The 25,240-nt window shown below is 45.6% G+C and overlaps 1 protein-coding gene and 1 non-coding gene across 7 annotated transcripts in view; one reads left to right on the top strand and one right to left on the bottom strand.

Annotated features, from left to right (window-relative positions):
- Positions 1-3,357: 3,357 nt before the first annotated feature.
- LOC109550059 (protein VAC14 homolog) overlaps positions 3,358-25,240 on the top strand; it is a 37,416-nt gene continuing 15,533 nt past the window's right edge. For 3 of the 6 annotated variants that reach the window (XR_012328286.1, XM_033844520.2, XM_073796816.1), the window contains exon 1: positions 3,358-3,767. The gene's annotated coding sequence lies outside the window, so the exon portion shown is untranslated. The remainder of the gene's footprint in view (positions 3,768-25,240) is intronic. The other 3 variants (XM_073796815.1, XR_004523257.2, XR_012328287.1) reach the window with 3 other exon arrangements.
- Positions 25,147-25,217, bottom strand: TRNAG-GCC (transfer RNA glycine (anticodon GCC)). Its single transcript has one exon. It is a non-coding gene; the product is annotated as a tRNA-Gly (tRNA).

Genomic DNA, 25,240 nt, shown 5'->3' with positions numbered 1-25,240 from the left:
AATATCAGGGCCCAGGTGGCACAATCCCAGAGACCATTGTGCACGGAAAACAACGTGAATGAGGCCCCCTGACACTGTTCGACACAGAGGCCCTGGTGAGTGTGGCATCCTACGTCTAACCACTTCTTTGGGCGAGTCCTGCCTCAGGTCAGAGGTGATTATACTGTGACGTCACGAGGGCCTGCTGGATCTGAAGAAATCCCAAGTTTGGGATCTCCCAAACCTCTCATACTGGGCCTCAACATGTTGCCCTGACACTCCAGCAAAACCACACTGCTGTTGGAGAAACTGCTTTGTGCAATTCAAGATTCGGGTTCAGTTTCTTACAGTGTCACCAGCACCCTCTTGCAACAATGCCCATAAGTTATGTAACACCAACCAGGCCTCATCACATGTATGTGCAGATGAGTTATAACTGTGACATGATGGCCACTGTGCAACCAGACATACTAATTATCCACTAGTCTGGAAGAGTCTGAGCACGGCAGGCCTGGCCACCAGGGACAGAGGAGAAGTGAGCACATAGAGAAGGCAATGGTGGCCCTTGGGCTTTATTCTCAGTACCAACGCCAGTCCAATTATGCATAAATAACCTTAACTAGCTGACATTTTCCAAAAATAACCGTTATTTTCAGGAACTTCTGAACTAAAGGTAGGACAAAGCATTGGTTTCAGCCTTGAATGAAAAACTGGTTTCTTAGCAACCTAGGCCAGAATGTGATTACAGAAGAAAAGAGTTGCTTCTAGTAAAAAAACATTTCCTTACTGTTTCAATTGTTAAAAAATTGTATCACATTATGACCCATGGGAAATTCACTTCACCTTTAAGAAAAAGCCAAACCAAACAGCAAAAGGAACAGATGAAATATTATGTTAGATATGGATCTAGTGGAAATGAATACACACTAAAGAAATAGATCCAAATCATTCCCATTGATTTTTTTTTTGCATTCTTTTACCTCAACCATCATCAAAATTCTAAAGACAAAAACTTCGCAAGACATTTAGAAATGTCCTTATCAGTGCTACTTGGTATCAAGGTAAGGGGAGGAACCTATTAAGCAATACATTTTCTTCTGGAGATGAATCTGTATTGGGGGCAGTTTTCAGGTTGTCGGTGCACCCACCTTCATTTATCAGATTGTGTTGGCAAGGGTTTTAAAAGCTGTGAAAACCCCACCAGTAAAGGAAAGCACATTTTTCACAGATTTTTCTAGACACAATTACCCCATGACTTGCTGAGTTGGGGGATAGCTCCTGTATTTGTTTTCTATGGCTGCATAACAGATTATCACAAATCTAGCAGCTTAAAACAACACAAATGTCTTATCTCAGTTGCCATGGGTTAGGAGTCCAAAAGGTACTAAATTGGGTTCTTGGTTCAGGCTCCCACGGGCTGAAAGCAACATGCCAGCCAGCTGCATCCTCATCTGGAGGCTGAACTGGGGAAAGATTATCTTCCAAACTCCCTCAGTGTGTTGACAATATTCATTCCCTGGCAGCCATTTCACTGACGTATCATTTTCTTGGCAACTGACAACAGGGGACCAATTTTAGCAACGAAAGACCACTCTCAGGTCCTTACCAAGTGATCCATCATAGACAGTTCACTGTTGTTATTATCGACTCCTCAGGGCCAGCAGAACAATATCTCTCCCATTTAAAATCTCTCCTAACTTCTTTTAAGGCCTCTGCTGATTAGGTCAGGCCCACCCAGGATAATCTCCCTTTTTAGTAACTCAAAGTCAACTGATTAGGGACATTAATTAGATCTGCAAAATATCTTCTGCTATATGACATGACAATTGTTAGAATGACAGTCCATCATATTTACAAGACTTAATCACAGTTGAAGGGAGGGGATTGCCCAGGGTGTATAGCAAAAAGGGTGGGACTCTTAGGGACCATCTTCGAATTCTATGTACCATAGCCCCTCACTTGTGTCCCATAGATTCTGATCTGTTGATTGAGGATAACCCTCCATTTTCAAGACTGTTATAAGCTTTACAGGACTGCTTTTCACGCATTAGAAAAAAGTACGACCAGTGTTATTTCATATTGTTAAAAAAAAGAAACAGGCCCCAAATTGATTCACTTGTGCTAAACTCATGTCAGCAAACCAAGACTTAACCTCTAACCTACTTGTAGTTTCAGCTTCTCTCAGCAATATGACCTTTAACTAGTTAATCTGGAATTACCTGATCAGCTCTGGTGAAGTAATCTGCATGATAAACACCCCCCTTCCCCAAAGGAAGGTGACATGCCTGAAACAATCTACTTCATTCCTAGCTGCCACCCCCTTCTGCCTATAAAAGCCTTCCATTTTGTTGAGCTCCTTGAAGCTCCTGTCTGCTAGATGGGATGCTGCCAGAGTCATGAATTGTTGAATAAAGCCAATTAGATCCTCAAATTTACTCAGCTGAATTTTGTTTTTTAACAGTATTAATCCTCATTGGGTTCCACTGTGGTATTATAGCTTTGCCCTAAGTCCCTGTTCAATATGGAAGCTTATGATAAGGAACTCTGATGCATCTCCCTGTTACTGTATCTTTAGCCACACTGCATCCATAAAGTGGTTTTTATCACACAGCTTCAGCTTCTGTTCCACCATTTAGTGTGAAACTTCAAAGCACTTGGAGGGGCCGCTTTATAGTGGCTGCACCTGGAGGCCTGCAATCAACACATTTGGGGCTTCTGCTGTCTGTAACCCAGCCCTGCAAGGTATCAGAGCATGATAAACACATCCTGAGTCCCAAATGGTGAGGTGACAGCCACTGCTGGTACCTGAGATTTTAGATGGTAGGCAGATAGTTCTGTTTTTAATTGCAATTTATATGTTTTAGAAAAATATGTCACTACTCAAACCCATGATTTTAAGGCATAAGCAAGGCTAAAGAATGAATTTAAGATTTTTTTAAAGTGAGTTGATTAGAAAGTACTTTTAAAATAACAGTACAAGTGGCTAGGACATAGCGAAAATCAAGATGGTGTTACTCCAATGCGGGAAACTTTGGCATATGAGATATTGACTGGTGACTAAGTAGTGAATGAACTAGCAGATTCAGTAAGTATAGAATAAATTATCCTAAGCGAGTCAGGCTCCAGGAGCCCCTTCGTTCTCACGAACATCTACAGAAGCCCACCAAGTGCCAAGCCTACCACGTGCGGGCAGTTGACTGCATGTAATACAGGCCCAATTAAGCAGGTCTCAAACCAGACTCAGGCTGTTGGGGTCGAAAGCTGGAGTGTAAGGGTAGAAGGTGAAGCCGTGTGGGGCGTGGCCAAACACCCTGCTGGTGCGTGCGGAAGCGTGGCTGGAGAGGGGCGGGTCGTAGCGCCGGAAGGCGGAAGGCGCTGCAGAGTCACCTGATTCAAGTAAGATGGCTGTTACCCTTTAAGAGCTGCGGTGCGGGTTCCAAGTGGGACTCCTGACTGGTTGGGCGGTCGAGGGCAGGTGTGCGGAGACGGGGACCTGGCCCCGGTTCCGAGGCGGCGCGCGGCGGCGGCGGCGGCGGAGCGAGTCAGGCGGCCCGGGGCGGCGTGGTCCGTGAGCCGGCGCCGGAGGCAGCGCGGAGCCGCAGACTCCCCTAGCCCCGGCGCGGCCCGGGCTGCCGCGGGCTGAGGAGTCGCGGGGCTCCGGGGAACGCCCCGAGCTGCCACCATGAACCCCGAGAAGGATTTCGCGCTGCTCACGCCCAACACCATGCGCGCCTTCAGTGACAAGCTCTACGAAAGCTGAAGGTGGTGGCAGCGCTGGAGATAGACAGGTAAGAGCCGCGGGCACCCGGGATAGGCGTGGAGAGCGGAGCCGGGCCTCCGTCCTGGTTCTGCAGGGGTCCCGCTCCTCCGGGCAGCTCCTCACGCCTTTGCAGCCAGTGTTGCTACTCCAGGTTTCAGGCCCTTAGGGCCGTGCTTAAGAGCAGGAGATTGGCAGTCCCAGCTTTGCTTCTGACTGTGTGACGTGGGCCAAATTATTTAACCTCCTGGTACCCCGAAGGGGCTGCCGTGAGAATGAAGCGACGTAATGTATGTGTGCTGCTTAGGGCTGCGGTGAGAATGTAGCGCCGTAACGTATATCTGGTGCTTAACACAGCTGCGTCCTCAGTGTGGTCTCCATCAAAACGAGCAAATCAGAGACTGGCCTCTGATGCGAGGGAGATGGGAAGCGTGAGAATTTGCTAAGGATGTTGACCTGCCTCATTTCTTACCCAGCTTCTGAGAAGTGAAGGGGATAGTTAGTTGACCAAGTGGAGAAATAAGCCAAAACCTCAAGGCTCAGAGGGCTGTTTGTTTTACCTCTGTCTTATCACGCTTCCGTGCAAGCGGAAGTAGGAATAATTTGACCTTTCTTGTTTCTGCAGTCTTATTACGTGTTCAGTAGGACCCTCTTATCTGTGGGAGATACGTCCCCAGACACCCAGTGGATGCCTGAAACCTTGCATGGTAGCAAACTCTATATATACTGTTTTTTCCTATACATACATATGTATGATAAAGTTTAATTTATAAATTAGGCACAGTAAGAGAATATCCCAATGGCCAGCATCACTAGCCTTGCACTTTAGGGCCATTATTAAGTAAAATAAGGGCTATTTGAACATAAGCACTGCGATACCGACAGTCGATCTGATAACCCTACTAGATGGGTAGATATCATATACAGCATAGATGTGCTGGAGAAACGGATGATTCATGTTCTGGTGAGACAGCAGGAGATTTCACCTCACCACTCAGAACAGCATATAGTTTAAAACTTAGAAATTGTTTATTTCTGGAATTCTCCATTTAATATTTTGGACCTGCGGTTGACCACTGGTAACTGAAACCTCGGATGACGGGGGACCACTGTATGTGTAACCATGATCTGACGTTTTGCTTTTTTTGCAATCCACAAAACAAGATGTTTGTGAACATTTTAAGATTTGTCTGCTGTTATCTTACTTTTGTATTTTTTCCAGCCAGATCGTTGTGATAAAGTGTGGTGGGTGGGTCACTTCAGAAGAGTGGAAAAGAGCAGGCTGTGAAACTGAAAGAATGCCAGTCTGGGCGTCAGGAAATACGGACTGTAGTCCTGCCCTGTCCAATAGGGTAGCCACTGGCCATGCTTGGCTGTTTACATTTAAATTATTAAAGACAAAATAAAAAATTTAAATCGAGTTCTTCAGTCACACTACCCATATCTGACATGTTCAGTAGCCACATGTGGCTGTCAGAGACCATAATGGACAGTGTAGAGTTTGGAACATTTCCGGCACTACCGAATGCTCTCTTGGACCCCTCTAATCTAGTCTGTGGTGTGACATTCTTTGACCTCCAGCAAATTCCTTAACTCAGGGTTTCTTAATCTCAGCAATGTTGACATTATGGGACAGATAATTCTTGGTTGTGGTGGGCTGTCCTGTACACTATAGGATTTTTAGCAGCATCCCAGGTCTCTGTCCACTAGACACCAGTAGCTTTCCATCAGTTGTACAACCAAAAATCTCTCCAGAAACACTGCGTAATGTCCCGTGGGGATGGACAGTCACCCGGTTGAGAACCACTGCTTTAACTGCTTTGGGTTTTAGTTTCCTCCTCGGCTAAAGGGTTTGGATTTTGCTAAGAGGACCCTCACATTCAGCTCTAACATCCAGTATGTCCAGAACCACCTAGCTGCTTCTCTCATCAAGCACCACTTTCTTGAATGCTCTCTTTTCCCACCACTAGTGGTGGTTACCCTGACTCTCGCCAGTGCCAGCAAGTCGTAATGATATGTATTGCTATAATGAGTAGGAGACCCAGAGCTGATGTATAGACTTGGCTCCATAGCCGTGGTTTTATCAGCTGACGTGACAGTGACACGTGTTTTGTCCATCACCCACTCTGTTTCTCAGGAATGTTCAGTTTTATCATAGCTTGAGTCGTCGGTTGAGTCCTTGAATAGAGGTGTTCATCTCAGCATTATCGTTGCCTCCAACACATCTTGTGTAAGTGCTCTCACTCTGCAGGCTGTTCTGGAAGGGCTTTGTCTTTAATGGGGTTCATTTTGTGTTTGACATTGCCCTTGGCTTGTGGAATCAGGGAAACCCCTTAGGCCTTCACTGGACTATAAACTCCTTAAGAGCAGAGACCCCGTTTTATTTATCCTCAGCATTTAGCACAGTGCCTGGCAGCATTTGACGGTTGGCATCTAAATGAATGAATGAATGTTCATACATTTTTGGTGGGGAAATAACATTGCAGTCTAAGGACCTTGCTACTCAAAAGTGTAGCCCGCAGACCAGCAGCATCAAGATCCCCTGGGGACTCTTTAGGAACAGATTCTCCAGCCTCACCCCAAACCTGTGGATCAGAATCTGCATATTTAACATGATCCCTGGTGCACATTAGAGTTGGAGGAGCACTGGCCTAGAAGACTCTACACTCAGTTTGGAGCCTTCTTCATACATGTTTGGGATGAGGAGTGTCCTGTTTGATATCAGGGACAGAGGGACTTGTGCTTCACCTGGGAGCTTTTTAGTGTCTCTGCTTATAAGGACACTGATCCTATTGGATCAGGGCCACACCTATATGACCTCATTTAACCTTAATTACTTCCCTATAGGCCCTCTCTCCAAATACTGCCACCAGGGTTGTATGAATTAGGGGGCAGGGTGGAACAACTCAGTCCATACCATTGATCATTTTAAAAAGTGATCACGTGTAAAACGCTGTCTGCCTCATTTGGGGGGAGGAGGATTTGGCCCTTGTACATCCCTCATCTCATTTATTTTGCGCAGCTGCCCTATGAGCTAGGTAGTGTTACCCCATTTCACAGATGAGGAAACAGAGGCTCCTTGAGGGTAAGGAATCATCCCAAGCTTTCACAGCTAGAACCTGGATCTAAAAACTCAGGTTCTTCTGTCTCAAAAGGCTTCCCCACTACATGAATCGTTTTCCCTTCCGAAAGCAGAACATATACTTAATAAGTTTCATACTTGAACACCCTCATAGTAGTTTTAACTGCCACTTTCTGTTTTCTGGAAACCATCTATCTGCTCGGTTGGCAGAACCAGTACTGCATGGGGTGCTGGAGTGAGGGATTAAAATTCCTAATAAGAGGAGGGTGTTTTATCTTGATGACAGGCCTCTCAGACACTGAAAACGCAGAGATGGATGCTTGGCTCGACTGAAGGACCCCAGACTCTAGACTCTCAAGACCGGGCTGTGGTGGGTGACCAGGATCTGATGGCGAAATGTGTGAGCCTGTTGTGCACAGTCCTGGAGAGCCTTTACCCCACAGCCTGGCTCCAGCACACCCACACAGCTTTCTCAAGGATAAGGCCCTGAGGCTAAGATTTTAGAATGGCTGTGGCAGGTTTTGCGGGCCCTGGGTGTCAGGGGTTGTAGTCCCTGATGAGTCCCGAGGACAGGAATGGTGAGACCCTAGGCCCTGCCCTCCGGGAGAGTCTAGCGTGGGGGAGAAACGCCAGCAGGCGCTCTGATAAGTCTGGTGGGTGCTCCCTCACTGCGGTGACGGGGCCCTCACTGCAGGCTGGGAGAGATGATGCCCTTCGTGGTGACCAGGGATGGGCTCACTGGCAAGTCTCTGGTGTTCCTGAACTTTGAGTTCCTAAAGCCAGCAAGTGGAGGTGCCCAGGCCCTGCGCCCTGAGAACACCGAAGCTCAAGGAGGGGCTCCAGGGTCAGAGCTCCTGAGGGATCAGTCCCTGCCTGCTGGGGAAGGCAGGGTGGGGAGGGTGGCATGGGGAGCCGGGATCCCTGGGGCTCTGTGATCAGATCAGGGTTGAACTGCTGAGTTTGACCTGGCCTTTTGCAGCCTGCCACCTCTGTAGGGAGACACTGTTTATTACCAAGTGACTTCAGGCAGATTTTGGAGTGTGGGTCAGATTTCCACCCAGCAGATTGCCTCATCCAGGGGTCACAGACTGGCAGCCAGGGGCCGTGTCCTGCCGGCTGACCTGTTTGGTTTGGCCTGGATCCCAGGGTATTTTTTTAATAATATTTTTTTTCCTGCCTCTCTTGTGGAAGGGTTGGCATGTTTTCATTGTTTGAGGTAAGCGTGATTTTGCTATTGTCTTTTATTGTTTGTATTATTTTGGGGGTGGGGGTGTTGCTTTTTTTTTAATTTATTTTTTTGAAGTGTAGTTGATTTACAGTGTTGTGTTCATTTCTGCTGTGCAGCAAAGTGATTCATTTATACATAAATATACATTCTTTTTGTAATATTCTTTTAAAAATATTTTTTAAATATTCTTTTTTTAAAATATTCTATGGTTTATCATAGGATACTGAATATAGTCCTGTGTACTATACAGTTGGATCTTGTTGTTTATCCATTTCATAAATAATAGTTTACATCTGCTAATCCCAACCTTCCACTCCATCCCTCCCCCACCTCTCCCCCCTCGGCAACCACAGGTCTGTTCTCTGTGTCCCTGAGTCTCTTTCCGTTTTGTAGATAGGTTCATTGTGTCATATTTTAGATTCCACATATAAGTGATATCATATGGTATTTGTCTTTCTCTTTCTGACTTCACTTAGTATGATAATCTCTAGTTGCATCCATGTTGCTGCAAATGGCATTATTTCTTTTTTATGGCTGAGTATTATTCCGTGGTATATATGTACCACATCTTCTTTATCCATTCATCTGTGGATGGACATTTAGGTTGTTTCCATGTCTTGGCTATTGTGAATAGTGCGGCAGTGAACATATGGGTGCAGATTAGAGTTTTGTCTGGATATATGCCAAGGAATGGGATTGCTGGATCATATGGTAGTTCTATTTTCCGTTTTCTGAGAACCTCCATACTGTTTTTCCACAGTGGCTGCACCAACTTACATTCCCACCAACAGTGCAGGAGGGTTACCGTATTTCCACACCCTCTCCAGAATTTGTTATTTGTAGTTTTCAATCATGGCCATTCTTTTTTTTTTTTAACATCTTTATTGGGGTATAATTGCTTTACAATGGTGTGTTAGTTTCTGCTTTATAACAAAGTGAATCAGTTATACATATACATATGTTCCCATATGTCTTCCCTCTTGCGTCTCCCTCCCTCCCACCGTCCCTATCCCACCCCTCCAGGCAGTCACAAAGCACCGAGCTGATCTCCCTGTGCTATGCGGCTGCTTCCCACTAGCTATCTACCTTACGTTTGGTAGTGTATATATGTCCATGCCTCTCTCTCGCTTTGTCACAGCTCACCTTTCCCCCTCCCCATATCCTCAAGTCCGTTCTCCAGTAGGTTTGTGTCTTTATTCCTGTCTTACCCCTAGGTTCTTCATGACATTTTTTTCTTAAATTCCATATATATGTGTTAGCATACGGTATTTGTCTTTCTCTTTCTGACTTACTTCACTCTGTATGACAGACTCTAGGTCTATCCACCTCATTACAAATAGCTCAATTTCGTTTCTTTTTATGGCTGAGTAATATTCCATTGTATATATGTGCCACATCTTCTTTATCCATTCATCCGATGATGGGCACTTAGGTTGTTTCCATCTCTGGGCTATTGTAAATAGAGCTGCAATGAACATTTTGGTACATGACTCTTTTTGAATTCTGGTTTTCTCAGGGTATATGTCCAGTAGTGGGATTGCTGGGTCATATGGTAGTTCTATTTGTAGTTTTTTAAGGAAGCTCCATACTGTTCTCCATAGTGGCTGAACCAAGTCACATTCCCACCAGCAGTGCAGGAGTGTTCCCTTTTCTCCATACCCTCTCCAGCATTTATTGTTTCTAGATTTTTTGATAATGGCCATTCTGACTGGTGTGAGATGATATCTCATTATAGTTTTGATTTGCATTTCTCTAATGATTAATGATGTTGAGCATTCTTTCATCTGTTTGTTGGCACTATGTATATCTTCTTTGGAGAAATGTCTGTTTAGGTCTTCTGCCCGTTTTTGGATTGGGTTGTTTGTTTTTTTGTTACTGAGCTGCATGAGCTGCTTGTAATTTTTGGAAATCAATCCTTTGTCAGTTGCTTCATTTGCAAATACTTTCTCCCATTCTGAGGGTTGTCTTTTCATTTTGTTTATGGTTTCCTTTGCTGTGCAAAAGCTTTGAAGTTTCGTTAGGTTCCATTTGTTTATTTTTGTTTTTATTTCCATTTCTCTAGGAGGTGGGTTAAAAAGGATCTTGCTGTGATTTATGTCATAGAGTGTTCTGCCTATGTTTTCCTCTAAGAGTTTGATAGTTTCTGGCCTTACATTTAGGTCTCTAATCCATTTTGAGCTTATTTTTGTGTATGGTGTTATGGAGTGATCTAATCTCATACTTCTACATGTACCTGTCCAGTTTTCCTAGCACCACTTATTGAAGAGGCTGTCCTTTCTCCACTGTACATTCCTGCCTCCTTTATCAAAGATAAGGTGACCATATGTGCATGGGTTTATCTCTGGGCTTTCTATCCTGTTCCATTGATCTATCTTTCTGTTTTTGTGCCAGTACCATACTGTCTTGATTACTGTAGCTTTGTAGTATAGTCTGAAGTCAGGGAGCCTGATTCCTCCAGCTCCGTTTTTCGTTCTCAAGATTGCTTTGGCTATTCGGGGTCTTTTGTGTTTCCATACAAATTGTGAAATTTTTTGTTCTAGTTCTGTGAAAAATGCCGGTGGTAGTTTGATAGGGATTGCACTGAATCTGTAGATTGCTTTGGGTAGTAGAGTCATTTTCACAATGTTGATTCTTCCAATCCAAGAACATGGTATATCTCTCCATCTATTTGTATCATCTTTAATTTCTTTCATCAGTGTCTTATAATTTTCTGCATACAGGTCTTTTGTCTCCTTAGGTAGGTTTATTCCTGATATTTTATTCTTTTTGTTGCAGTGGTAAATAGGAGTGTTTTCTTGATTTCACTTTCAGATTTTTCATCATTAGTGTATAGGAATGCAAGAGATTTCTGTGCATTAATTTTGTATCCTGCAACTTTACCAAATTCATTGATTAGCTCTAGTAGTTTTCTGGTAGCATCTTTAGGATTCTCTATGTATAGTATCATGTCATCTGCAAACAGTGACAGCTTTACTTCTTCTTTTCCGATTTGGATTCCTTTTATTTCCTTTATCTCTCCGATTGCTGTGGCTAAAACTTCCAGAACTATGTTGAATAAGAGTGGTGAGAGTGGGCAACCTTGTCTTGTTCCTGATCTTAGTGGAAATGCTTTCAGTTTTTCACCATTGAGGATGATGTTGGCTGTGGGTTTGTCATATATGGCCTTTATCATGTTGAGGAAAGTTCCCTCTATGCCTACTTTCTGCAGGGTTTTTATCATAAATGGGTGTTGAATTTTGTCAAAAGCTCTCTCTGCATCTATTGAGATGATCATATGGTTTTTCTCCTTCAATTTGTTAATATGGTTTATCACATTGATTTGCATATATTGAAGAATCCTTGCATTCCTGGAATAAACCCCACTTGATCAAGGTGTATGATCCTTTTAATGTGCTGTTGGATTCTGTTTGCTAGTATTTTGTTGAGGATTTTTGCAGCTATGTTCATCAGTGATATTGACCTGTAGTTTTCTTTCTTTGTAGGGCGCGGTCAGCTAACTGCTACGCAGCAGGAAGCTGAAATAAGCTGAGTCATCCTTCCTGTGGCCACTGCGCTTGCGCTAAGTATACTAATGAGGTTTTAAAGTAGCGACCTATCCGATGCTGGCTCACAAATCGCACCATCGGCGAAAGCCAATCACAGAGCGACACATGTTCTTAATCCCTATATAAGCAGACTGCTCTAGGATTGCGGGGTCTTCCTTCCATCTTTCTTCAACCAAGCTGTGCTCCAATAAAGTGTGATACGAGAAGAATCTTGCGTGTGGCGGCTCGTTATTCTGCCGGTCAGAAACGGCTCGCCGCATTTCTTTGTGACATCCTTGTCTGGTTTTGGTATCAAGGTGATGGCGGCCTCGTAGAATGAATTTGGGAGTGTTCCTCCCTCTGCTATATTTTGGAAGAGTTTGAGAAGGATAGGTGTTAGCTCTTCTCTAAATGTTTGATAGAATTCGCCTGTGAAGCCATCTGGTCCTGGACTTCTGTTTGTTGGAAGATTTTTAATCACAGTTTCAGTTTCAGTGCTTGTGATTGGTCTGTTCATATTTTCTGTTTCTTCCTGATTCAGTCTTGGCAGGTTGTGCATTTCTAAGAATTTGTCCATTTCTTCCAGGTTGTCCATTTTATTGGCATAGAGTTGCTTGTAGTAATCTCTCATGATCTTTTGTATTTCTGCAGTGTCAGTTGTTACTTCTCCTTTTTCATTTCTACATCTATTGATTTGAGTGTTTTCCCTTTTTTTCTTGATGTGTCTGGCTAATGGTTTATCTATTTTGTTTATCTTCTCAGAGAACCAGCTTTTAGTTTTATTGATCTTTGCTATTGTTTCCTTCATTTCTTTTTCATTTCTTTCTGATCTGATTTTTATGATTTCTTTCCTTCTGCTAACTTTGGGGTTTTTTGGTTCTTTAATTGCTTTAGGTGCAAGGGTAGGTTGTTTATTCGAGATGTTTCCTGCTTCTTAAGGTGGGCTTGTATTGCTATAAACTTCCCTCTTAGAACTGCTTTTGCTGCATCCCATAGGTTTTGAGTCGTCGTGTCTCCATTGTCACTTGTTTCTAGGTATTTTTTGATTTCCTCTTTGATTTCTTCAGTGATCTCTTCGTTATTAAGTATTGTATTGTTTAGCCTCCATGTGTTTGTATTTTTTACAGATCTTTTCCTGTAATTGATATCTAGTCTCATGGCGTTGTGGTCGGAAAAGATACTTGATACAATTTCAATTTTCTTAAATTTACCAAGGCTTGATTTGTGACCCAAGATATGATCTATCCTGGAGAATGTTCCATGAGCACTTGAGAAAAATGTGTATTCTGTTGTTTTTGGATGGAGTGTCCTATAAATATCAATTAAGTCCATCTTGTTTAATGTATCATTCAAAGCTTGTGTTTCCTTATTGATTTTCATTTTGAATGATCTGTCCATTGGTGAAAGTGGGGTGTTAAAGTCCCCTACTATACATGTGTTACTGTCAATTTCCCCTTTTATGGCTGTTAGTATTTGCCTTATGTATTGAGGTGCTCCTATGTTGGGTGCATAAATATTTACAATTGTTATATCTTCTTCTTGGATCGATCCCTTGATCATTATGTAGTGGCCTTCTTTGTCTCTTCTAATAGTCTTTATTTTAAAGTCTATTTTGTCTGATATGAGAATTGCTACTCCAGCTCTCTTTTGGTTTCCATTTGCATGGAATATCTTTTTCCATTCCCTTACTTTCAGTCTGTATGTGTCTCTAGGTCTGAAGTGGGTCTCTTGTAGACAGCAAATATATGCGTCTTGTTTTTGTATCCATTCAGCCAATCTGTGTCTTTTGGTGGGAGCATTTAGTCCATTTACATTTAAGGTAATTATCGATATGTATGTTCCTATTCCCATTTTCTAAATTGTTTTGGGTTCGTTATTGTAGGTCTTCTCCTCCTCTTGTGTTTCTTGCCTAGAGAAGTTCATTTAGCAGTTGTTGTAGAGCTGGTTTGGTGGTGCTGAACTCTCTCAGCTTTTGCTTGTCTGTAAAGGTTTTAATTTCTCCATCAAATCTGAATGAGATCCTTGCTGGGTAGAGTAATCTTGGTTGCAGGTTTTTCTCCTTCAACACTTTCAATATGTCCTGCCACTCCCTTGTTTCTGCTGAGAGATCAGCTGTTAACCTTATGGGGATTCCCTTGTGTGTTGTTTGTTGTTTTTCCCTGGCTGCTTTTAATATGCTTTCTTTGTATTTAATTTTTGACAGTTTGATTAATATGTGTCTTGGCGTATTTCTCCTTGGATTTATCCTGTATGGGACTCTGTGCTGTGGACTTGATTAACTATTTCCTTTCCCATATTAGGAAAGTTTTCAACTATAATCTCTTCAAATATTTTCTCAGTCCCTTTCTTTTTCTCTTCTTCTTCTGGAACCCCTATAATTCGAATGTTGGTGCATTTAATGTTGTCCCAGAGGCCTCTGAGACTGTCCTCAGTTCTTTTCATTCTTGTTCCTTTATTCTGCTCTGCAGTCGTTATTTCCACTATTTTATCTTCCAGGTCACTTATCCGTTCTTCTGCCTCAGTTATTCTGCTGTTGATCCCATCTAGAGTATTTTTCATTTCATTTATTGTGTTGTTCATCATTGTTTGTTTCATCTTTAGTTCTTCTAGGTCCTTGTTAACTGATTCTTGCATTTTGTCTATTCTATTTCCAAGATTTTGGATCATCTTTACTATCATTATTCTGAATTCTTTTTCAGGTAGACTGCCTATTTCCTCTTCATTTGTTAGGTCTGGTGGGTTTTTATCTTGCTCCTTCATCTGCTGTGTGTTTTTCTGTCTTTTCCTTTTGCTTATCTTACTGTGTTTGGGGTCTCCTTTTTGCAGACTGCAGGTTCGTAGTTCCTGTTGTTTTTTGTGTCTGTCCCCAGTGGCTAAGGTTGGTTCAGTGGGTTTTGTAGGCTTCCTGGTGGAGGGGACTAGTGCCTGTGTTCTGGTGGATGAGGCTGGATCTTGTCTCTCTGGTGGGCAGGTCCACGTCTGGTGGTGTTTTGGGGTGTCTGTGGACTTATTATGATTTTAGGCAGCCTCTCTGCTAATGGGTGCGGTTGTGTTCCTGTTTTGCTAGTTGTTTGGCATAGGGTGTCCCACACTGTAGCTTGCTGGTCGTTGAGTGAAGCTGGGTGCTGGTGTTGAGATGGAGATCTCTGGGAGATTTTCACCATTTGATATTATGTGGAGCTGGGAGGTCACTTGTGGACCAGTGTCCTGAAGTTGGCTCTCCCACCTCAGAGGCACAGCACTGACTCCTGGCTGCAGCACCAAGAGCCTTTCATCCACACGGCTCAGAATAAAAGGGAGAAAAAGTAGAGAGAAAGAATTAGGAGAAGAAAGAAAGGAGGGAAGGAAGGAAGAAGTAAGGAAGAAAGAAAGAAGGAAAGAAAGAAAGGAGGGAGGAAGGAAGGAAGGAGGGAAGGAAGGAAAAAAGAAGATTAAGTAAAATAAAATAAAGTAAAATATAATAAAGTTGTTAAATTAAAAAATAATTATTAAGAAAAAAAAATTTTTTTAAATGGACAGATAGAACCTTAGGACAAATGGTGGAAGCAAAGCTATACAGACAAATTCCCATATAGAAGCATACACCTACACCCTCACAAAAAGAGGAAAAGGGTAAAAATCATAAATCTTGCTCTCAAAGTCCACCTCCTCAATTTGGGATGATTCGTTGTCTAAAGGAGGGAGGGAAGGAGGGAAGGAAGGAAGGGAGGTAGGGAGGGAGGGAGACAGGGAGGAAAGAAAACAAAGTAAAATAAAATAAAATGATTAAAATTAATTATTAAGAAAAAATATTAAAAAACAAAAAAAACGGACGGATAGTACCCTAGGACAAATGGTGGAAGCAAAGCTATACAGACAAAATCTCACACAGAAGCATACACATACACACTCACAAAAAGAGGAAAAGGGGAAAATATCATAAATCTTGCTCTCAAAGTCCACCTCCTCAATTTAGGATGACTCGTTGTCTATTCAGGTATTCCACAGATGCAGGGTACATACATCAAGTTGATTGTGGAGCTTTAATCTGCTGCTTCTGAGGCTGCTGGGAGAGATTTCCCTTTCTCTTCTTTGTTCTCACAGCTCCCAGGGGCTCAGCTTTGGATTTGGCCCCACCTCTGCGTGTAGGTCGCTGGAGGGCGTCTGTTTTTCACTCAGACAGGACGGGGTTTAAGGAGCCGCTGATTCGGGGGCTCTGGCTCACTCAGGGCGGGGGGGGGGGGGGTGCGGCACGGAGTGTGGGGCGGGCCTACGGCGGCAGAGGCCAGCATGACGTTGCACCAGCGTGAGGCGCGCCGTGAGTTCTCCCGGAGAAGCTGTCCCTGGATCCCGGGACCCTGGCAGTGGCGGGCTGCACAGGCTCCCCGGAAGAGGGGTGTGGAGAGTGACCTGTGCTCGCACACAGGCTTCTTGGTGGCGGCAGCAGCAGCCTTAGCATCTCATGCCCGTCTCTGGGGTCTGCGCTTTTGCCGCGGCTCACGCCCGTCTCTGGAGCTCCTTTAAGCAGCGCTCTCAATCCCCTCTCCTTGCGCACCAGGAAACAAAGAGGGAAGAAAAAGTCTCTTGCTTCTTCGGCAGCTCCAGACCTTTTCCCAGACTCCCTCCCGGCTAGCCGTGGTGCACTAACCCCTTCAGGCTGTGTTCACGCCGCCAACCCCAGTCCTCTCCCAGCGCTGGGACCGAAGCCCAAGCCTCAGCTCCCAGCCCCGCCTGCCCCGGCGGGGGACCAGACAAGCCTCTCGGGCTGGTGAGTGCTGGTCGGCACCGATCCTCTGTGCGGGAACCTCCCCGCTTTGTCTTCCGCACCCCTGTTAATGTGCACTCCTCCGCGGCTCCGAAGCTACCCCCCTCCGCCACCCGCAGTCTCCGCCCATGAAGGGGCTTCCTAGTGTGTGGAAACCTTTCCTCCTTCACAGCTCCCTCCCACTGGTGCAGGTCCCGTCCCTATTCTTTTATCTCTGTTTTTTCTTTTGCCCTACCCAGGTACGTGGGGAGTTTCTTGCCTTTTGGGAGGTCTGAGGTCTTCTGCCAGCATTCAGTAGGTGTTCTGTAGGAGTTGTTCCACGTGTAGATGTATCTCTGGTGTAACTATGGGGAGGATGGTGATCTCCGCGTCTTACTCTTACGCCATCTTCCCCTCGTCCAATCATGGCCATTCTGACTGTTGTGAGGTGGTACCTCATTGTACTTTTGATTTGAATTTCTCTAATAATTAGCGATTTTGAGCATCTTTTTAAAAAAAATTTATTGGGACTTCCCTGGTGGTGTAGTGGTTAGGAATCCACCTGCCAGTGCAGGGGACACAGGTTCAAGCCCTGTCTGGGAAGATCCCACATGCTGCAGAGCAACTAATCCCATGCACCACAACTACTAAGCCTGCACTCTAGAGCCCGTGAGCCACAACTACTGAGCCCGCGTGCCACAACTACTGAAGCCCGTGCACCTAGAGCCCGTGCTCCCCAACAAGAGAAGCCACCACAATGAGAAGCCCACACACCGCAATGAAGTGTAGCCCCTGCTCGCCACAACTAGAGAAAGCCCGCGCACAGCAATGAAGACCCAAACGCAGCCAAAATTACATTTATTAAAAAAAAATTTTATTGGAGTATAGTTGATATACAGTTGTGTTAGTTTCAGGTGTACAGCAAAGTGATTCAGTTATGCATATACATATATTCATTCTTTTTCAGATTCTTTTCTCATATAGCTTATCACAGAATATTGAGTAGAGTTCCCTGCGGTGTACCGTAGGTCCCCATTGGTCATCTATCTTATATGTGCGTGTGTTCATCCCAAGCTCCTGATTTATCCCTCTCCACCATGTTTCCCCTTTGGTAACCATAAGTTTGTTTTTGATATCTATAAGTTTGCTTCTGTTTTGTAAATAAGATCATTTGTATCTTTTTTAAAATTAAATTCCACATATGAATGATATCACGTGAAATTTATCTGTCTGACTTACTTCACTTAGTATAATAATCTCTATCTAGGTCCAGACATGTTGCTGCAAATGGCACTATTTTGTTGTTTTTTATGGCCGAGTAATATTCCATTGTGTGTATGTACCACATCTTCTTTATCCACCTCTCTGTTGATGGACATTTAGGCTGCTTCCATGCCTTGGCTATTGTGCGTAGTGCTGCAGTGCACACTGGGGTGCATGTATCCTTTCAGGTTATGGTTTTCTCTGGATATATGCCCAGGAGTGAGATTGCTGGATCATATGGTAGCTCTATTTTAAGTTTTTAAAGGAATCTCCATACTCTTCTCCATAGTGGTTGTACCAATTTACAGTCCCACCAACAGTGTAGGAGGGTTCCCTGTTTCTCCATCTTGTTTACCCTTTCAAACAACCAGCTCTTGGTTTTATTGACTTTTAGAATTTTTTAAAATTTCTATTTTATTTCCTCTCTGATCTTTATTATTTCTTTCCTTCTGCTGACTTTTTATAGGGTATTTAATTTTTTAAATAATTTATTTTATTTATTTATTTTTGGCTGTGTTGGGTCTTCGTTGCTGTGCGCGGGCTTTCTCTAATTGCGGTAAGCGGGGGTACTCTTTGTTGTGATGCACGGGCTTCTCATTGCGGTGGCTTCTCTTATTGCAGAGCACGGGCTTAAGGCACGCAGGCTTCAGTAGTTGTGGCTCATGGGCCCTAGAGCGCAAGCTCAGTAGTTGTGGCTCACGGGCTTAGTTGCTCCACAGCATGTGGCATCTTCCCGGGCCAGGGGTCGAACCCATGTCCCCTGCACTGGCAGGCAGATTCTTAACCACTGCACCACCAGGGAAGCCCCTGAAGGGTATTTTAAATTGAGAAATTTCACAGTGAATTTCAGGTTTCTGGCATTTTTTAAGGGAACCCTGGGGCTTTGTGATCAGATCAAGGTTGAACTGCTGAGTTTGACCTAGCTCTTTGGAGTCTACCACCTCTGCAGGGAGACACTATTTATTACCAACTGGCTTAAGGCAGTTTTTACAGTGTGGGTCAGAATTCCACACAGCTCTGCTCTTTACCAGCAGTGGGACCTCAGCAAATTGCTTCATTCAGGGATCACAGACTGGCATCCAGGGGCTGTGTCCGGCCAACAGACCTGTTTGGTTTGGCCTGGATCCCAGGGTCTTTTTTTTTTTTTTATTGTTCAGCTGTAAGTTCTCTCGTTAGGCTTTTTTTTTTTTTCATTTTAACATCTTTATTGGAGTATAATTGCTTTACAATGGTATGTTAGTTTCAGCTTCACAACAAAATGAATCAGTTATATATATACATATGTTCCCATATCTCTTCCCGCTTGCGTCTCCCTCCCTCCCACCCTCCCTATCCCACCCCTCCAGGCGGTCACAAAGCACCAAGCTGATCTCCCTGTGCTATGCGGCTGCTTCCCACTAGCTATCTACCTTACGTTTGGTAGTGTATATATGTCCATGCCTCTCTCTCGCTTTGTCACCGTTTACCCTTCCCCCTCCCCATAGCCTCAAGTCCATTCTCTAGTAAGTCTGTGTCTTTATTCCTATTTCACCCCTAGGTTTTTCATGACATTTTTTTTTCTTAACTTCCATATATATGTGTTAGCATACGGTATTTGTCTCTCTCTTTCTGACTTACTTCACTCTGTATGACAGACTCTAGGTCTATCCACCTCATTACAAATAGCTCAATTTCGTTTCTTTTTATGGCTGAGTAATATTCCATTGTATATATGTGCCACATCTTCTTTATCCATTCATCCGATGATGGGCACTTAGGTTGTTTCCATCTCTGGGCTATTGTAAATAGAGCTGCAATGAACACCAGGGTCTTTTAAACTGACAAATTTCATAGTAAAATTTGAGTTTCTGGGTTCTCTTAAGGAATGGGAAGATGTGGCTCTGTGGGGCCCACATTCCCACATAGAAGATCAGGGGACCCAGGGGTCCAACCTCCTACCCCAGCCGAGACTTAGGCTCCCCAGTTTGCTTCCTGTGTTGCCAAGTTCAGCACAGCCTGTCTTACCTCCCTTGGCCTTCTCACTTGTGTCTCTTTCTTGGCCCCTGTAAGCATTTGAGTTTGTGACCTTGGGTTTAACCTCTCTGTGCTTCAGTTAACTCATCTTAAAAAGAAAAAAATGCACATTGAAAACATGCTGAGTGAAAGAAGCCCGTCGCAAAAGGCCATGTATTGTATGATTTCACTTATATGAAATGCCTAGAATAGGCAAATCCACAGAGACAGGAAGTAGAGTAGTGGTTGCCTAGGGCTTAGGGAAGGGGATTGGGGGATATGGGTAGTGACTACTAATGAGGTAACCTTTGTGGGATGATGAAAATGTCGTAAAATTGATTGTGGCGACAGTACTAAAACCCACTGAATTGTACACGTGAATTTATGGCATGTGAATAATATCTCAATTTTAAAAAATAAGAGAACCTGTAGGTTGTGTTACAGTGTGAGGACAGCGCTTATTCAGTGGTCACAGTTACTGTCACCTGAGATCCAAACATGCCTCCTGCTGTCTCGGACTCGTTCCTTCTTTACAGTTTTTCCACCGATTATACCCAGTGGATGCTTTGTATATTTTGTTACTTAACTCACTCTTGGGCTTTTTCAGAAGCTCTTGGGCCTTTCCTCAGAGGCAGATGTTCCGCTTTTCCTGTTCAGTTATTGGAGACTAGTGAGCAAGTGGAAACCACATTACTTAAATACTCAGCAAAGCAGATGGAGGAGATGTTTGCCTGCCAGCTTCTGTTTGGGAAATCACTGCCTGGATATGTTGCCCGATTACAGCATGTCACATACAGAACTGAGGTGGGTCATTGGACTTGCCAGGGTAAAAAAGGCAGCCCAAAGTCCAGGCTGAAATTTTTACAGCACAGGAACAAACACAACTCTGGATTATCTTGCTGTCCTACTTGGAGCCAGGAGCAAAGCAGGTTCTCAGTCAGCAGTTAATGAATGAATATGATCTTGTATGGTGTGTTTAAGATCACAGTTTGTCTGATTGTGACTTTGCACTAATACTGTTACATGAGTATATGCAGTGCAGAACACATTGCATGCATTATCTTATGTAATTCTCTAAAAACAGTGCAAAGTCACAGCCAGGGCTGTCTCCACTAAAGACACAGAAATGTGCATGCAGTGGCTGAAACCTCTGCCACCTCCTGGCCGGGCCATTTGGACATCAACACATGAAACGAGATAGGGCTAAACGAAATAATGCATGTAAAGTGCCTGGCACCCAGTAGGCATCCAACAGGTGGGAGCTTTGATGTTTGAAGAGAGGATAATGTAACATGGTAGATTTCAGACCTGCTGTCAGAAAAATCTAGGTTTGATTTCTGCACCTCCCATCCATAAATTGTGTGACCTTGTATGTTCCGTAACATCTCTGAGCCTCATTTCCCCCCATCTGTAAAATGGGTATTATAGTACCTAGCTCCGTGGCTTATTTTAAGGTTCAAATGAGATAACACGTGTAAAGCATCCACCACATTACTAGCATGTAGTAAGTGCTCAGGAAATGGTTACTTCTTTCCTGCCTTAATGGTAGAAAACCAGCCCTAGACCTTCAACATCTCAAGTATGTACCTCATCTGTATGTACACCCATGTGTGGTGGAGGAATGCTTCAGAGATGTCTAACACTAGACAGTGGCGAAAATGCATGGAGAAAGCTGCACTTCAGTTGGGGCCTGAGTTCTGCATGAGGGAAGCACCCTCTGTAATTGGGTGTGTGCACTTTGCAGCTGACGTGCTTTAAGAAGATGGGCGGGGCTTCCCTGGTGGCGCAGTGGTTGAGAGTCTGCCTGCCGATGCAGGGGACACAGGTTCGTGCCCCAGTCCGGGAAGATCCCACATGCTGTGGAGCGGCTGGGCCCGTGAGCCATGGCCGCTGGGCCTGTGTGTCCGGAGGCTGTGCTCTGCAACGGGAGAGGCCACAACAGTGAGAGGCTCGCGTACCGCCAAAAAAAAAAAAAAAAAGAAGATGGGCGGGAGGAACTGGTGTACAGTTGAGGGGGCCTGGGCTTTGTAGGTGCCAAGGTTCAGATCCTCTGTGACCTCAAGAAAGGGACTTGGTTTCCCTGAGGCTCTGTTTCAAATCTAAATGATGAGATGATAATAACTACAGAAGGAGGTTGCTGTGAGGAATAACCAACCCCTGGAATACTTAAGAGTGTGTTCCTAGGAAGTGGTCAGCTCCCCAGTCCTCATGCAGCCTGTGGTTGTCCCCGGGCTGCGTTACAGAGGCCGAGGGTCCCAGTGTGGGGCTGTGGTTTTGTTGCAAGAAAGAAAGTGGGGCGCAAGAGGATGGTCACATCCCAGGTCTCAGGTGAGTCCCTGGGACGGCCGCCGAATGTGGGTTCTTGTCTTCATGGAGGAAAGAATTCAAGAGCGAGCCATAGTAAAGTGAAAGAAGGTTTATTCAGGGAGATACACACTCCACAGACAGAGTGTGAGCCATCTCGGAAGGTGAGAGAGGCCCCAGGTATGGGATTGTCAGTTTTTATAGGGGTGGGTAATTTCATAGGCTAAGGAGTAAGAGGCTTATTCCAGGAATGGAGCCACTGCCCACTTCTGGCCTTTTACTGTCCGCCTCGGAATTGACATGGCGCCTGTGGGTGTGTCATTTAGCTTGCTGATGTGTTACAGTGAACCTGTACTGAGGCTCAAGGTTAGTAGAAGTCAATCATCTGTCATCTTGAACCTAGTTGTTTGTAACCAGTTTATGTTGTGTCCTCAATGGCTATGGCATTCTTGTAAAGGTTGTGCCCTGCCCCGTTCCTGTCTCATTTGTGTTGCTGAGACGAGGCCCCAGGTTCTCCTTGGTGAAAGACACATCCTGGCCTGTCTGTGGCTCCTTCTCAATCAGGGAGAAGGTAGTCGGTGTGGCACTTTGTGAAGTTGAGAGCAGGGCAGAGAGCTTGGAGTTGGCCAGCATTGGGCGTTGTGCCTCCTGGGGAATGGGTGTTGCTACCATCCTGCGACACCTCTGACTAGTTGAGAATGGAGGCTCTGAGCAATCTCTAGAGGATACTTCGTCAGCCAGACTTTTTAGAGAAATGAAGCAGAAGCAGATCTCTTCTGTGGCACAGAACAGCGATGCGTGTGACCCTAATGTCAGCAAAGGTCACTGGGACTTGTGATCTGGGCCAAATATTAACTTCAGAACTAGTTGAGATCCCCCAGCTGTGGCTCACAACGTGGAGATGAAAGAGGAGACGGGTGTTCTTTTGAAGAGACACTAGCCTGGAACTAGGGACGCCCGGACTTCAAACTTCACTTCCTCTGCTTCCCTTTGTAGTTGCTTTTTCTCTCTGCCTGTGCCCTGTGGAGAGACCAGGTCCTGCTGACGGGGGCTATTTGGGGCGCCCCCAAGGGGTTGGTTCACCCCTAGGCAAACGCATGTCAAGTCACATCCTGGCATCGGCATCTGTCCCCAGCCACGGCCCTGGGTACCTGGTCCTTCTCAGTGTGCGTTCTGAGATCCTGGTAGTGGTGCCCTTTGTCCCTCCTAACTTGAATAGTAAACTAGGGGTTAGGCCCGTCCAAGTACAGTTCTGATTTACCCAACAGGTTAGGTGTAGATGAGCAGGCCACCCCTTGTCACCAGTACGGCAGCCTGGGGCTTTGCCCGTGTTTCCCTACAGCTTGCCCTGCGGCCCCGCCCACCGGCACAGATGGGTCCCTGGGCAGATGCTTACTGATTCCTCACTTACTGTGTGGGGAGCTCTAGACGCGGGGAGAGGGCTGGCGCTCAAGAGGCAGAGAATCGTGCCACCAGTCTGTCTTCAGGGACTCTGGCCTGGAGCTGTGGAGCTAGAAACATAAAACATGTGAGAAAGAACCCGTGACATTCCATGGTGCAGTGCTGGGCACAGACTGCGGGGTGGCCAAGTCCTTCAGCATTCAGAGGAGTGGTGGTCCTTCCTGCAATGGTCGGGAAAAGCAGGGGGTTGGATGTGAACTGGACTTAAGGCTGGCTAGGATGTGGACGGGAGTGGGAGCTTCCCCACAGGAAGTGTCCAAGGAGTAGCATAGCAGGGCCCAGTAAGAAGCCCTTACTGGAGAGGAAAGTTGTGCTGGGCAGCTGAGCAGTGAGACTGCAGAGGTCAGCCGGCCCTGTCTTGATCACCCTGACTGTCAGGTAGAGAGCGTGGGCTCGGGTCGTGGGACAGGTCTTCCTGCTGTGGCCCCACAGGGGGCCACAGGGCCAGGCCCAGTGCTCTGAGAACTGGTGGTTTTGGTGAGAACATGTTCTCAGGGTTTCCCTCCACAGGGAACCACTGTTTGTCATTGTCTCGCTCTCCTGGACACTGATAATATTCTTCCTCCGAGAGCAGATAGAGACTTGGGGTTCCAGGCCCTCGGGAACTGAATGGACCATTGTATTTGTAGTGGCCTGGGGTGCCCTGAGTTGCGTCCTGGTAAGATTCAGGGTGGGGGAACCTTGCAGCTGGTGTAGAGCGAACGGGAATGTCAGGGGGTGCTGAACACAGATATTCCCCTTGCCCATCTCCTCCCCCTTCAGGAGACCCTGTTACACTTGCCCGCTGTCACCCGTCGTTAGTGCCCCATTCCTCACGCTCTCCCACCGTTTGGTCTCTGTCAGCCTTTGCAGACTTCAGAGTTCCCTAAACGCTGTTCGAATCCCTACCATCCACCGCTGCAGATCACTCGTACCTTCCGTGGCTGCTCACGGCCACCAGAAGCAAAGGCCACTTCCTTTGCCAAGCACGTGAGTGGGCGCAGCCTCTCTGGCCCTGTCACCCACGTCTCCTCCACCTGTGTCCTTTGTGCTGCCAATCCAAGTTCCTCTCCTTCCTCTGAGCCTTTGTGCATGCTGTTCCCTCTGTCTGGGCTTCCTCACCCTGAATGAACACCTACTGATCTTTCAGAACCCCTTTCAAAAGCTGACCCTCATGAAGCCACACCTAACTCCCTCCCCACGAAAGCTGCCGCTTGTGCTCTTTCTCGCCTGCCCCCTCCTCACCTTGCACTGTCCTCACCAGATTTTTTTTCTCTGTTTTGCATGAAAGTCCTTGAGGCCTCTCTTGTTTCCCCTCCACGGGATTCTGGCAGAGAGCTCCTCAGGGGCAGGGAATGCATCCCCTTTGCTGTCTCTCAAGTGGGGAGGAGGGCCCTTTCCGGTGGCTCAGGGACCGTTTGTGACCTGAAACAAGGAGACAGGCGAGGAGGTGGTTCCAGGACCGGCTACCCTGCTGGCAGGGCTGGGTCTTTGCTGCCCTGCTGGAGCCTCATGAATGTCGTTACTCCCACTCTCAGGGCTGCTCTAACACCGATGGAGCAGAAACACACATGGCCTGGCTTCCCCAGGGGCATTGCAGTTAGCGTCCCCGGGCAGCCTGTCTGGGCAGGAGGGGAGGCACAGCTGCTTGCAGCGGCTTTGGTGATCCCCACATCCTGGACTCCTCAAGAACAAGGGGACGCAAGATCTAGGTCTCTGTGGTTAGGAAACAGTCGTGGAAAACTCAGGCTAGAAAAAAGTCATTCTAGGTTTTTCAGACTGTATCACCAATGCTGTAGGCAGTGTGAAATGTCAAATCCAGTCTCTTAGGATGATTAAAAAAAAGTTTGCTGCTGCATTGGCTGGGAATCGAACCCAGGCCTCCCGCGTGGCAGGCGAGAATTCTACCACTGAACCACCAGTGCTCCAGCTGTGAGCAGCTGTGTGA

This window comes from Tursiops truncatus, chromosome 19, assembly GCF_011762595.2.
Source record: "Tursiops truncatus isolate mTurTru1 chromosome 19, mTurTru1.mat.Y, whole genome shotgun sequence".
NCBI lineage: Eukaryota > Metazoa > Chordata > Mammalia > Artiodactyla > Delphinidae > Tursiops > Tursiops truncatus.
The sequence above is the reverse complement of the archived record's forward strand: the minus strand, read 5'-3'. Positions and strand labels throughout refer to the sequence as shown.